Raw genomic sequence first — 15,118 nt, forward strand, 5'->3', positions numbered from 1 at the left:
ATTCTTGAGTCTCATCGAAGGTAAATAATTTCATACGCCAAATTCCAAAGTGGATCGAACCACTCGTTGTTCGTGTAGAATGACTTCGTCGAGAATCGAGGCCCTGGGCAGATTTTCTCTGCTACCTCGAGGACCGAATCAATTAAGACGTTCTTCATAAGTATATATAAGGTATTTAGCGGACCTAACCTAACCAACCATAAATACGAAAGATTAAGGCCTTTTAATTGTGGACTTACGAGTATAGGAACAACTTAAAAATCACCTTTACAGATTTTCCCAGCTATCTCGAGGGAAAATTATTTTAAAAGTTCATTATAAGGTATTTAGCGAACATAAATTATAAATTAAAACATGGAAAATTATAGAATTTTTTTGGGGGTAGCGAATGGATCTTCGATTGAATCTTAAAGCCATAATTTGAACGTTTTCGCATATTTCAAAGATAATAAATAATAAATCAATAATAATAAACTTCAAGGTTCACAGAAAACTTTTTAATCCCAAAAGCAAACAAACCTATAATTCAAAAAGGACCACACTACATAGCCATTAAAGTATATAACAACCTTCCACGTAGCATCAAACAAATAACCGACATACTTAAATTTAAATCATCACTTAATACATTTCTTTTAAACAAATGTCACTACACCTTAAATTAATACCTTACATAAATTAAATACCTCTGTTTTTATTTATTTTTTATTTACGTACCTAATTGTTGGGTTATGTAATATAACGTGTAACTGTTGGGTTAGCTGGAAGAAATAGGATGTAACCTATAAGCTATGCCCTTTATACTCTGTATTTTTGTGCAATAAATATTTTTTTGAATTTGAATTTGAATTTTGAATATTCAAGCTTTGTTTAAGTTTGAACTAAATTCTGATATATTCTATTATGAGCCAATTGATTGTTTCAGAGTACTTAAATTATAACATCTTGAATATAACTGTGATGAATTGTTTAAGTTCTGTGAAATAACTGGTCCAAGAGATTTAGTAAAACTTCTACAAGAATTTGAGAACAGTTACCGTTCTGTAGTTCCCCATTTCACTGCAACAATTGAGAAATTGGTGGTACCAATGTGTAAATCAGTTTATTGTTAAACTTTGCAAATTGTGGTCGCATCTTTTCATTCCACGTGTAGTGGATATAATCACATGGGCGGCTGATGGCTGCTGGCTATATCAGTGCTGTCTCACTAACTGTGACTAGTATGAGACCGAAGAGCCATCATTGCAGGATGTCGGCCATTATGGATTAATATATTGTTGCGTCCCAACTTCTGTACTAGACCAGAGGCGTGTAAGCATTACAAATACTGATTGCACTGCCAGTGAAAAAACGCTTTCCTTTAACAATTGAACGTCTTAACCCTTCAGGCCTCTGGCATATTAACCGTTATATTTCTTATATATGGTGTCCTAAAATTGGAGAATTTTTGTGTATTTCAGCTTCTCAATAAAATCCATTCAATTGGATATTTCTGAAACTATCCGAAAGTTTTTTTTTTTTTGTAACATGATGTGTAAATACGCATAAAAACTTTATTTTAAAAATAAATACATGATTTTTGAATAATTCTAGAAAGTCATTTTTTTTAGATGTGCGAGCCAACCTCATCATCTTAAAGTACGTACATGTTTGAACCCTTCAGGTTTTTAAATATTTTTACCAACAAGACCCAACGACATTGTGAATTTTTTTGGAATTTCGGAATGCTTCCGACGTATCTAACATGTGCTACGTACGCCTTATTTTTGAAGTTGTCGTTCAAAAAATACTATTTTAGAAACTTGATTAAATTATCTTTGAAATATTTTCATTTGAAAAAACATTGATCGTTCCAAACAATTATTTTTTCATTGGCAAACATGAAAATGTTAACAAAAAAAACTTACCGGGATATTTTGACTATGAACGTCCATAATTTTGAAATAATTCGAATTTATAAAACATATTCCTTTTGTGTAGGTAATAAATAATAAAACTGTCACTTCATTTTTTATTCCGTTTATACAATAAAAACTATAACTATTTTTTAAACTTTCAACTGTCAATGAAAAAACGCCGAAAATCGTTATCATGCTCTTTGCCATTTTTTTTAAATTTTATCCATTTAATAATGTAAAAACATTTGATGTAAACTGTGAAGAATGATTATTTATCTTTCCAATGACGATTATATCACATATCTACGAATTATAGAAAAAAAAGATAAAAATACTTTTATGATGTATTGACGCCCCGGCCAGATCTGTCCTTCAGAGGCTATAATGGAATATGATGTTTGTGTCTAGTAATGTCCTTCCGAGGCCTGTAGGGTTAAAACGAATATCCTAATAATATAACACTCGCATATTTAAATCTGATCGTTAATAACCATTCAAAAAGTGCTGTAATCACTAATTCTTTTTTCAAAATATTGTAGGGTAAATTATAGGGAGTCTACATCTCCCGAAAATAATAACAGCTTTTAATTTTCCCTACATTTATGTCAGACTGGTATCATTGTAAACTCGCGCGGCAAATATTTCATTCTCTCTCCGGTGGTCTCAGCCGCCGGTTTAGCCCTAAATCCCCTCTATTGTACGCGATCTACTTTTGTCCATAAAATTATTGTAACGTGAGTTTGCAATGATACCAGTCTGACAGAAATGTAGGGAAAAGTAAACGTTGTTATTAATTAATATGTATACATATATGAATAGCGTTCAGAAATAACTCCATATCTTCCCACCGGTCATTTTCAAATTTGCTTTCTTTGCTTAGAAACTCATCGACCGCCCCTGTACCCTCTATTACGCTATAATACAACATACTTAGTTACTCTAGTCCACACTTTTAGCAAGTGCTGACTGAACTCCCAATTTAACTAAAAATAGCACAAGGAGCGTTACAATAGGTGCATTTCATGATAGGTTTCTCTCCAGAAAACCAAACAAATCCTAGCAAAGGATCAGCCTTTCATACACATTCGCGCAATTTTATATATAAGTGACGTATACCCGGCGTTACTTGGAGACTTATTCATTGTTTGGTGTAAAGTTTTGAGGTTGTTAGGCCTATTTAAGAAATACTCGTACAATTCTGTAGTACATTGATGAACATCGCAAAGTATACCCAGCGTTAACGTTTTTACGACTTGATTATAAAACATCAACTTTTCTCTACTTTCTATAAATCAAGTATGCATGTGTTATATATATAAACCTTCCGGAAGAAATTTTCTAAATGATAGTGAAAACCCTATCACAATTCGTTGCGTAGTTTAGAAGAACCAAACGCACAGACAGACAGACGCGTAATAAGTGTATATATTCAAAAAATGTCGCATTCATTTAAGATATATAACCCATTGGGCGCATTTCGCACTTGTGTTCTAAAATTAAGAGGTAGCTACAATCCAAAAATGTGTATATTCTTGGTATACCTTATATTGTAGGTAATAGGCATTAAAATCGCTTGACAAACGGAGTCTAGAAACGTTCGATTTCAAGCACAAAACTGGTTTTTATTTATTTTGTAAACTTTATAAGAAAGCAAAAAAGTTTATCAGGTGAAACTGTCACAGATAATCTTGGCTATAATACTGTAATTTTTATCAAGTAGTTTACTTTACGCGTTCATACATTTCTTTTGAAAAAGTTTTTTTTTTAGTAATTTACATTTATATTTTTTATTGAGTAATCTATTTTTTTATTTGTATTCTATTCAAGCGAAACGATAGGAAAACTTACAATTTATCTAAAGCATATTTTTTGGTATTCATAATGTACACCAATTCGTTATAAAGATTAATCAAAATAGTGATTTAGCATTAAGCTTCGCCTTAATTATAAAAACGCGGTGATGAGGTGAGGTGATGTCTCACAAAAGCGACGCTATATAAATTAGCCAAGAATAAATGAATAAATAAATATTAATGTTAGTTGTAAGTTTCTACGTATTTACATGACTTAGTCGTAAGTCACTAGATATAAGTCTCAGATATAAGTCACTAGTTTTAAGTCAGTAGTAGTTTCAGTATTAATTATTTTAAAAAAATATTTGTACCGCGCCCTTGAAGTGATTTTTCACGAAAACGGCGCTATACAAATTGACAAAATATTAATTATAATAAGATTAAAAACCGTTTTGTATAGTGTATAATTATTGCAGATTTTTTTAACATCAGAGTTTAGTTCAACGGTTATTCAAGATATAATTGCTATTTCTGATAAATCGTTAACGATAAAAAACGTCTCTTGTTCCGACGTTCGGAAGATCTTTTTTACTTCAGTAAAACCTGTTCGTTCTTTAATGTTGGGAACCACAAAAAATTCCACTTCAATATCAGATAATTATACGATACATATATATTTTGTGCATGCTATGTAGTTGGAAAAAGCATTCTCTTGAGAGTATAAAGCAAAATATCTCTCGAACGGTGAGCTCTAGCGTCTTGAAATTTGCTCAACTTTTTCTTTCTGAATTTTCTGGGTTAAAGCAATTATTTTTTGTTCGATATGTCATTTTCATCAAGAGCTGTGAAGCTTTGAAATATTCCTTAATTTACCTTTAAAAAAAGCATTTTAGAGACTGGAGGGAAAAGAGATGGTAAGATGGCGGATAGGAAGTACCTGATTATTCAGATCTTATCACCAAGCGCGGCTAAGGCCTATTCAAGCAGCGTTTTCCATTCTGAATTGTTGTCTTACACCAGGGCGATACTGAGAGTATCTACCACTCTAAATATATGATATCTGTAATATTGTACATGAAGCCGTTTAAAATAAAATTGTTTTTAATAAAAAAAATTACAACTTAGCGATTAATTCATTTTATCTTGCATACCTCCGACAGCGGACAGTAAATCAAATATTTGATGAACGTTTTAAATAATAATGAATAACTTTTTTTTTCTAAACCAGTTTCATCTCGTATATTTTGGAAATAAATTATCACTCAACACCAGAACGTTTTGTTTGCCATTTAATTAGAAGCATTTTGGCTAGGCGATAAAAAATACAGCGCCTAAAGTTTTGTATTTTATTTTTATCATAATATTAGATTGTGTGAATTGCAAACACGAATGTGAAATGCGATACGCACCTCGGCGACGTGTTGGCTTTTGTTAGTTCTTAAAACATAACAATTTTCAAGCTTTATTAAGTGACGACTATATCAAATAATAACAAAACAATTTTCAAGCATTATTATGTGACGACTATATCAAATAATAACAAAACAATTTTCAAGCATTATTATGTGACGACTATATCAAATAATAACAAAACAATTTTCAAGCTTTATTAAGTAACGACTATATTAAATAATAACATAACAATTTTTAAGCTTTTTTAAGTGACGACTATATCAAATAATAACAAAACAATTTTCAGTCTTTTTTAAGTGACGACTATATCAAATAATAACATAACAATTTTCAATCTTTTTTAGGTGACGACTATATCAAATAATAACATAACAATTTTCAAGCTTTATTAAGTGACGACTATATCAAATAATAACATATTTATTTGTCAACAGAATCTCAATTACTAATTAAACATTTCTACATCAAGGATAACAAATTTATAAACATTAATTACTCGCCTGAAATATCCATACAAATTGAAAATATCTCCCGAGTAAAAATAAATGCCGCTGACGGGAATTGAACCCGCACCTTCTGATGTCCGGTCAGGTGCTCTGGACCACTGAGCTACGTCGGCTTACAACCCGCCAAATAATTCAATATGTACAAGTAGTGCTTATTATAAATTTGGTTGATTACAGGCGAAAATATATAACAAGCAATGCTTATAATAATTTGTTATCCTTTGTGCTATGAATAAAAAACTTGTCTTATAAACATTAGTTTATTATTAAAAAATAATTTCTACAGCTTGGCTTTACAACGCATTGACAAAAAATCAAACAAAAAATAAACAAACAAAAAAATTAACTATAATAAGTACATCAATGTTTTTAAACGGTGGAGTGATTGGTGTGTTTATATACATTTATTATATTACTTAATTAATACCATTACTCATAATATTAATATGGAAACATATAAAACTGCTTACTGTGGTTTATAGCCAATGATATTATTACAATATTCTGTCAAATTACCCATCTCGTAACACATCAAATAATTTTTTTTAAATATATAGTGTTTGTATGTAGTAGTATTATTTTAACTTTGTGATTACTCTATGTTTGCTTCACTCAAATTTAAATTGTTAACCTCGATACAGGCTTAGGTTATTTTTTATGAGAAAAAACGTGATTTATGTATAGTGAGATGCAATAAATGGTTCCATGATAACTCCTCAAAATGTGATAAAACAAAAACTAGGTTAAACAGTTGCATATGTAACCTATTTTACTTCAAAAAATATGTTACTTATTTTAAAATTACTAAAAAAAATATATATATATATTGCATGATATTTGTTCATAATTAAATTTATTTGTAACTTTGATGTAATATTAATTTTCTTATAATTAAATTATACATAATATGTAAATGAAATCCTCAGCACGGGAGATCCCAGTGAGGATATCATTATATCTATTTGTTACACAAAAAAAGATAATAAAACACTTATTATTATTATTTTATTATTATTTAACCTTGTTTTCGTTTCATCTTTTTTAATAACTTTATAACACTTTTTATAGGTGTTTTGAATTGTCATTTTGCTGAGTTATCCGGTAACCGCAATAAATATATAAATTAATTAATCCACCTAGATATCCCCCTTTATCCCATATTTTTAGGTTCTAAAAATATGTATTTATTAATTAACGCCCTTTTTCGGGGCTTTTACATAAGAATATTAAGAAATATACATTATTTATTGTACATAACTGAATTGCTTCATTAACAACATTTTATATTTGTTTAAAGATAAATTGAAGATGTCCACTGACTTGGTATAATTGTTTCCCTCCATTAGTATTCTGGGCAAAGAGGAATACATATGGTAGTTAGTCCCAGAATTTCTGCACTGAAATTAATCCTGACTTCTAGTATTACGTTGTGGAATCCGGAAGCTTATGGCACATTATGACGAAAGATCTCTCAAAAAATTTGCGAAATGGGAAAATATGCTTAAAACACTCAACGTATCGTAATAGTACACAATAGTAATAGTCAGACGTATTTAAAAATATTTTTATTTTTTTTGGTTTGATTTTTTGAGAAGGTATCCAGATTTCGTGTTAGGGCAAATCAATCAATTTACATGTCTATAATTTGAACCATCTTGGTGTTGTCATATAGAAATTTAAAGAGATTGCCATACGTAGTAATGCAAAATCACGTGTTTTTGGTTTGAAAATTTGTTCGCCTAGAAATATTTCAGATGCTTTAATTAAATACTGCGAGTAGAATACATCTTGACCTTTGAAATAATCTTAAAGTTTTTATAAGCCCAGAAAAAAAAATGTAGATATAAGCCTAGAAAACTGCTTTAAAGTTCAAAATTTCATACTTACGAATCCATTTTCGGTTATGATTTTATTGTATAATGTGGCAAATTAAGTTATTTATAAAATGCGGAAAAAAAATATTTATGCCTGAACATCCACAAAATAAAATAAAAGGCACTTTTTGGCCATGTTTTTTTCTTGCATAAATCAAAACAGGCGGATGGTGTTAAGCGGGAATTTAAACCTTATCGCCATCTACGTAAGGGGTGTTATTGATAGCGGCTTAATTTAAAATATTACACGTCTTAGTGCATCGCCTTAATGTGAAAACTCGGAAACGGGCAAATACTCACACAAATACTGAGCAACACCAGCCGCCTGTTAAGATTTAAATGCAAAAAAATCGCCAAAATGCACGTTTTATTGTATTTTGTGAAGGTAATGTTAGGTTAGGTTATACATATATAAGTACATGGACCGCTATGTGACTGAGTTGACATCGCGTTTGAGTCATCGGCTGGCTAAGTCCTCCATCACAACACAAGCACCATTTCCGGTAATTGTGGAGATATTTTTATACAGGAATGTTTGTCTTTTTTTTTTTTAAAGAAAAAAAAATATTTCGAAATGTTTTCTGATCATGCTATAAAGAACTTAATTTCTCACATTATACAACCAAAGCAAATCTGAAAAGGGTTCGTAAGACGGAGAATTTAAACTTCAAAGCATTTTTTATATGCCTGATACTTTATTTTTTTTAAAAAGACTTTTTTAAAATATTTTTAGGCTTTCTAGAACTAATTATCAAGCTAAAAACACATGATTTAGCATTACTCCGCTTTGCATCGCCTGATTCACTTGTGGCGTTCTCTATTTTTCAATATTTTCTTGACAGATAATATGTGTACTCAACAAATTTCCCTATTCCCCGTGGCATACCTTTTAGTTATATTATTTTAGGTTCAGTAGCGCTACCGACTGTTGTTTGAACTCTGTGATAAGGTGATGGCCATGAACAACAGAATTGCTATAAAAATGTCCGTTGCGTAAGTCTTTATCAGTGTTCATTCAGGCAATATATAATTTCAACACAAATATAAACAGAACCTGTACAATCTATGCACGGTGATACGACGATAGACTTGTCGTGTACCTACATTTATATTTATACCGCACAAGAGTCCCACTGGGATGAAAGTAGACTGAATGAGATCCCTGAGGCGTATGTGTGGCCATGTATGATCGTGTGAGAAATGAGGAGATCCGCAAACAGTGCAAGGCTTTATGAGTAAGGAGTGTAAGGAGAATATACGATGCTAATGTGAATGGTAACAGAAGTCGGGGACGCCCGAAGAAGACATGGCACGACCAAGTGAATCAGATACTCGAGTCGGGCCATGTCAAGAGTCAGAATAATAGAAGAGTATGTATGAGACGATTTATGAATGTGAATAAGGCAAGGAGTGTGTGCCAAGACCGAGTTGTTTGGCGGTCCGTCCTCTCTGCCTACCCCTGCGGGGAAACTGGGTGATGGTTAGTTAGTTAGTTAGAGTCCTAACTCGGGTAGAAGTTTCAAAATATTTCATTCGTGAATTAGGTAACTTTAAAAAATTAATAATATATAAATGAACATTAAATGGTTGCACGCCTCTGCGGTACGGAGATAACGGAGATTAGAGAGATTCAAATGCTGAGAAGTGAGACGTTGTAGAGCAGTGTAAACAGCGGCTCGTTCGAGTGCCATCAAACACCACCCCTGGACCCACCCCAAACTGGGTGGTTGGGAAATATATCTACATGCTTTTTCTTTCACATCATTAACATTAAATCCATTGTACGTATAAGTTAGATGGTTCCATGATAAGTCTACACAATGACAATTCGACACACCTTTAAAAAGTGATTTAAAGCAAGAAAAAAACCTCATAAACCTTATCTATGTAATCTATTTTAACGTGTTTTTGTTTCATTACTTTTCATAAACTCACATATTCCTTAGTTTATTTGTTATTTTTTTTAGACGCATATCACTGACTGTATGCATGTACGGTCATACTTGATTATTATGGGTTTTCCAATAAGAGGTGTTATTTTGAATAGCCCGCTATTTCAGTAGATGTTACTTTTAAAGCTGTCATTTGTCATGGACATTTGACAAGTAAAAACTACGCCATTAATAAAAATGAAACGATACACGCTTGAACAACGCATTGAAATTATTAAAATTCACTTGAGTGAATCAAATGCAAATCATCTTGAGTGATGAGGCCCATTTCCACCTCGGTGGCTTCGTCAACAAGCAAAATTGTTACATCTGAGGCTCGGAAAACCTAAGAGTTATTGTTGAAAAGCTTCTTTATCCACAACGTGTGACTGTTTGGTGCGGTTTATGGTCCGGCAGAGTCATTGTTCCTTACTTTTTCGAAAATGAGGCTGGAGCAACAGTTATGGTGAATGGATTGCGCTACTGAGAGATGATTAATGATTTTTTATGGCCGGAATTGGATAGTACTGATCTGGACAACGTTTACTTTCAACAAAATGGTGCTACGTGCCACACAAGCAACGAAATCATTGATATTTTACGATTGAATATCAAAATAACACCTCTTATTGGAAAACCCTGTACTTTGATTTACTTTACAATTTCAAGTACATACTATTATTTAAATTCGATATTAATTACGGCGTTGACATTTTGCCATTACTTATTAGTTTTTTTTTCTATAGATACAATAGACATTATTTTTCTTCTTTTTTAAACATTTGTTTTATAATACAATTTTTTATTTACCTTGCGAGTAAATAATTTTCCTGTTTTCAGTCTTACTGGTTTGCAACAAACGTGAATAATTATATGCATATACGAATGTATAATGTACATACTTACTCTATATTTTGCTTTTTTTACAATATTAGGTGTTATTATTTGGGTTTGATGTTAGTATTAGCATTTGATTTTTATTTTTTTGTACATAGTTATGCTATAATCCATGTATTATGTTACACTTACGTACATAAATTGTCAATTTCCTCTGTACAAGCCCGATAGGGCGATAATGAATATTAAAAAAATAACTTAACGTCACTTTTTAAAGGTATGTTAAATTGTCATTTTGGTATATTATCCTGTCACCAAGTTAGGTTAGCAATAATGCAGTAACCAAGCGGGCGTAAAATAGTTTCCGTAAACCAAAATTGAAATTAAATGGAAATCTGTTGTTGAATAATGGCTGAAATAAAAATTTGCTTGAAAAGAAATATATTTATTATAATCAAATTGTTATCGTATAGTGTATGTTATCAGGTAAATTTCATAACGCCAGAGCTCACAGTTCGTCCCACCATTGAATTTAGCAGCCACCTCTGGTCTGGAGCCCGGACTAATTGAAACCCTTGACTCTGTGCAGAAACGGGCGGTCAGCTTGATAGATACCGGTTATTGCAGTCTTTAAAGTTGAGATCAGAAACCTGTATTTCTTCTACCGGTATTTCATTGAAAGATGCTCCGAGGAACTGAACTGCGTTATCGATTTCTTCGGCGCCGGTGCATATTCGGGAAACACGCTAAACGCGCGCCCAACATTTGTACTGGGTTGACATTTATTACATGAGTATTACATTTATTATTTTATAGTTGACATTTATTACATGGTTGACATTTATTACATGGTTGACATTTATTACATGGTTGACATTTATTACATGGTTGACATTTATTACATGGTTGACATTTATTACATGGTTGACATTTATTACATGGTTGACATTTATTACATGGTTCTTGAGTCCAACGGTTCAACATGGAACTCTTCAAGGTTCATTTTCACTCCTTTCTCTCCTCAAAAAGACTGTTCACACAGCATTCCCAAAGATAACATAGGCCCTGATGGAAATTATTTTTTGTGGGGAGTTTTAAAGTTTAAAAATTCGATCGTCAGAATATTGAAGGCATTAATGCATATATAGACAATTCTCATACGATTCCAATTAGAATCCTATGTGTTTGAATATAGACTCAATTTTATTCTTTTTTAAATCTATTTTTACTGAAAAATGCCTTTAATTTAATTTTGTTTTGGTTTGTTGAGGATTAAACCTTCCTCCCTACAGAGTGAAGTTATTAACGCTAACAACTAGTCCAAATTCATATTGGATGGTACACACATTTATTACGTAATTTTACTGCTGTAAATTGTAATTGTGAAGTAAGTCATCAAATTTCCGAAAAATGCGTGTATGCATGAGTTCAACAAAAAATGTATTAGATTGACGTCGACATCGAGTCTATCAGCCGAGTTTCAGTTAGAACAGATGTCGTGAAATGGGTTGATTTCCACCTCCAATATTCCATTTCAAGCGTTCATTCAGAAAACAAAATCGAAATTCAATTGGATGAATTTAAAAACAACAATTAATCGGATTTACATTTCCCACGTAAAATAAGATAAAACTATCAGTGTCCAATCATTGATAAGGATTTACATTTCACACGTGAAATAAGATAAAACTATCAGTGTCCAATCATTGATAAGGATTTACATTTCACATGTGAAATAAGATAAAACTATCAGTGTCCAATCATTGATAAGGATTTACATTTCACACGTGAAATAAGATAAAACTATCAGTATCCAATCATTGATAAGGATTTACATTTCACACGTGAAATAAGATAAAACTATCAGTATCCAATCATTGATAAGGATTTACATTTCACACGTGAAATAAGATAAAACTATCAGTATCCAATCATTGATAAGGATTTACATTTCACACGTGAAATAAGATAAAACTATCAGTATCCAATCATTGATAAGGATTTACATTTCACACGTGAAATAAGATAAAACTATCAGTATCCAATCATTGATAAGGATTTACATTTCACACGTGAAATAAGATAAAACTATCAGAGTCCAATCATTGATAAGGATTTACATTTCACACGTGAAATAAGATAAAACTATCAGTGTCCAATCATTGATAAGGATTTACATTTCACACGTGAAATAAGATAAAACTATCAGTGTCCAATCATTGATAAGGATTTACATTTCACACGTGAAATAAGATAAAACTATCAGTATCCAATCATTGATAAGGATTTACATTTCACACGTGAAATAAGATAAAACTATCAGTGTCCAATCATTGATAAGGATTTACATTTCACACGTGAAATAAGATAAAACTATCAGTGTCCAATCATTGATAAGGATTTACATTTCACACGTGAAATAAGATAAAACTATCAGTGTCCAATCGGTGATGAGGATTTACATTTTCCACGCGAAATAAAATAAAACCACACACAAACTACAAAATTGTCAACATTAACTTTTCGTGTTGAAAAATAACAACACTGCCGTAAGTTAAAATAAGTCGAAACAGATATTAAACTAGTAGTAGATACTTTCAGTATCGCCCTTCAATATCGAAACTTTGTTGCTTTCAATTCCGTTAAAAGGGTGCGAAAAGGGTATATGGTGCTTTATCTTAAGTATATAGTGAAAAGTTCACTATTCACGGAATATGACTGTAGATTTTTATAAAAAACAAAGCCACCCACAGAAATTTTTCTGTTTGTTTATTACATAAGTAAAACCCAGTTGTTTCGAAGAAATTCACATTTGACAAAGTCATCAAATAGACTTGCAGCGCCATTTTGTTTTTTTTTTTGACACAACCTGTCAACTGCCAAATAACAAAACGGCGCTGAATATCCATTTGATAACAAAGTTGCATTTGAATTTTTGTGTAAATTATAGTTTGATATTAACAACAAATCAAAGTTTGATATTAACATCAACATTAGACTCTAATAATGGAGGTTTGTTGGACGCTCATATTTTAATTATTTCTGATGAACGTATTACTAAAATCTCAAATGTTTCTAATAGGATCCCTACGGATGTAAGTTATTTATATTTGAGATTAATGAAAACAAGTCCTTACCATTAAAATGTTTTATGCAAAACGGTTTGATATTTAAAAAAAATAAAAATTTAACTACAAAATATAAAGTAGTCCCTGGGGATGAAGGTTCAATCCTCAGTCAAACCAAAAAAACATATTTTTAAATACTTATTTCTCAAAAAAAAGTGTTTTAAAACTGGTTAATTTTTTTAATCCTTGCGTTTAGAATCACGTATTTTCCACTAAAATCTCTTCAAGGGTAAGCTCTGGCGTAACGAACTTTGGGTTAAGAAGTATCTATATCCATGTAACTACTTGTCATAGATATTTCCGTCGTGAGTTATGAAGCTGCGAAACATTCATAATATTATTATATTTTTTTTAACTTCCGATTTAGTTGTCCGGGTTAAATCTTCCCCAAAGGAAAAACTTAACCCTTCCACTCACTTTTCCACAAATGATCATCTAGTCAATCAACATTATGTTATTATAGTATTATTATTATGAAAACTATAAAATAATAACTGTCAAAAAATAAGAGAAAAAAAATATTTTTTGAAAAAAAAGTGTTTGCAAAATATTAACATAATCATCTATAATTATTTTCAGCTCAATCTTCAATTTCCATTGTGAAATAAGAAGCTGTTAAGAAATACGAGTGTACATGAATTTAATTGTAAAAAAATGCAACTATTTAACGATTACAATATAATTCTTTTTTTTTCATTTCTAAGACTAGCGTTTTACAAAATAACTTTATCAAACGTAAATTTTTGACGTCGTAACGTCATAAGTATTTCCGTGTAATTTATTTAGCTGAAGAACAAGTGTTAAATATATGTTTTTAATTTACATATTATGCTAAATCCAGAAATGGTTCAATTCAATTTCAAATCTCTACATAGAAATCCTCAAATGGTTTAAAAGGAGAAAGAAAAAAAAAATTAAGTCCTACTTGAGTCGGATCCTACTCGATAATTCCAGCTTTCGAACAATATATAAAATTCAAATAATTTCACGAAAACACTCTGAAGTGCAAAGTTTTTACCGGTTTATTGAGTAGGTACCTACTCAAGGCAAGTTTTCGAACAATTTAAATATTCAAATAATTTATTAGTCGTAACACTGAAAAGCGAAAAGTTCTTACCTATTTATCGAGTACCGAGTACCTACCTACTCAAAGCCTTTTATTGTAAAACATTAAATTCCTTCCTACTTATTTATTGAGTAGGTACCTACATACTCGTTCAAATTTTAGCACCATTTTTAAATTCAAATAATATAATTTGTGGTAACACTGTGAAGTTAGTGTAAAGTTCGTACCTGTTGAGCGCGAGTGCCTCCGTCTCCAGGAGCTAGAAGTCACAGTCGTGGGACACTTGACGGGTGGCTAGGCGCGTGCTAGGTTCGCGGCACAACCGTAAACTCGGAGCGCGCGGGAAAATGTATTATTGTTTATTTTTCGCTATTCGCGCGGCTTTTTCCGTGGCGCGTGAGATATAGCAACGTTTGCAGTGCGCGCGTCGCAATGGCCGGTCGAATACTGACTTAGAGCGCAGAGGGGCAATGGCTGGAGTTTGCCAACGAGAACAGTAGCGCCAATCCCTCCCCCCCTCCTTCACCATCTTTACTTCTAAACTCGATCGCTCCACATAATATGCAATAGGCGACACTATAATATGTTATTCCCTCCTCAATGCGAGTGGCCGCGTTTTTCAACCGCGTTTTATGACAACAACAAAAAATACTCAATATATTCATAAAAATC

The 15,118-nt window shown here is 31.7% G+C and overlaps 1 protein-coding gene across 1 annotated transcript in view; it reads right to left on the bottom strand.

Moving 5' to 3' along the window:
- Eaat1 (Excitatory amino acid transporter 1) overlaps nt 1-14,910 on the bottom strand; it is a 144,119-nt gene extending 129,209 nt beyond the window's left edge. The window contains exon 1 of the mRNA XM_089639017.1: nt 14,674-14,910. The gene's annotated coding sequence lies outside the window, so the exon portion shown is untranslated. The remainder of the gene's footprint in view (nt 1-14,673) is intronic.
- Nucleotides 14,911-15,118: the final 208 nt, after the last annotated feature.

The sequence above is a fragment of the Hesperophylax consimilis genome, chromosome 13, assembly GCF_061612785.1.
Source record: "Hesperophylax consimilis isolate HC1 chromosome 13, BYU_Hcon_1.0, whole genome shotgun sequence".
NCBI lineage: Eukaryota > Metazoa > Arthropoda > Insecta > Trichoptera > Limnephilidae > Hesperophylax > Hesperophylax consimilis.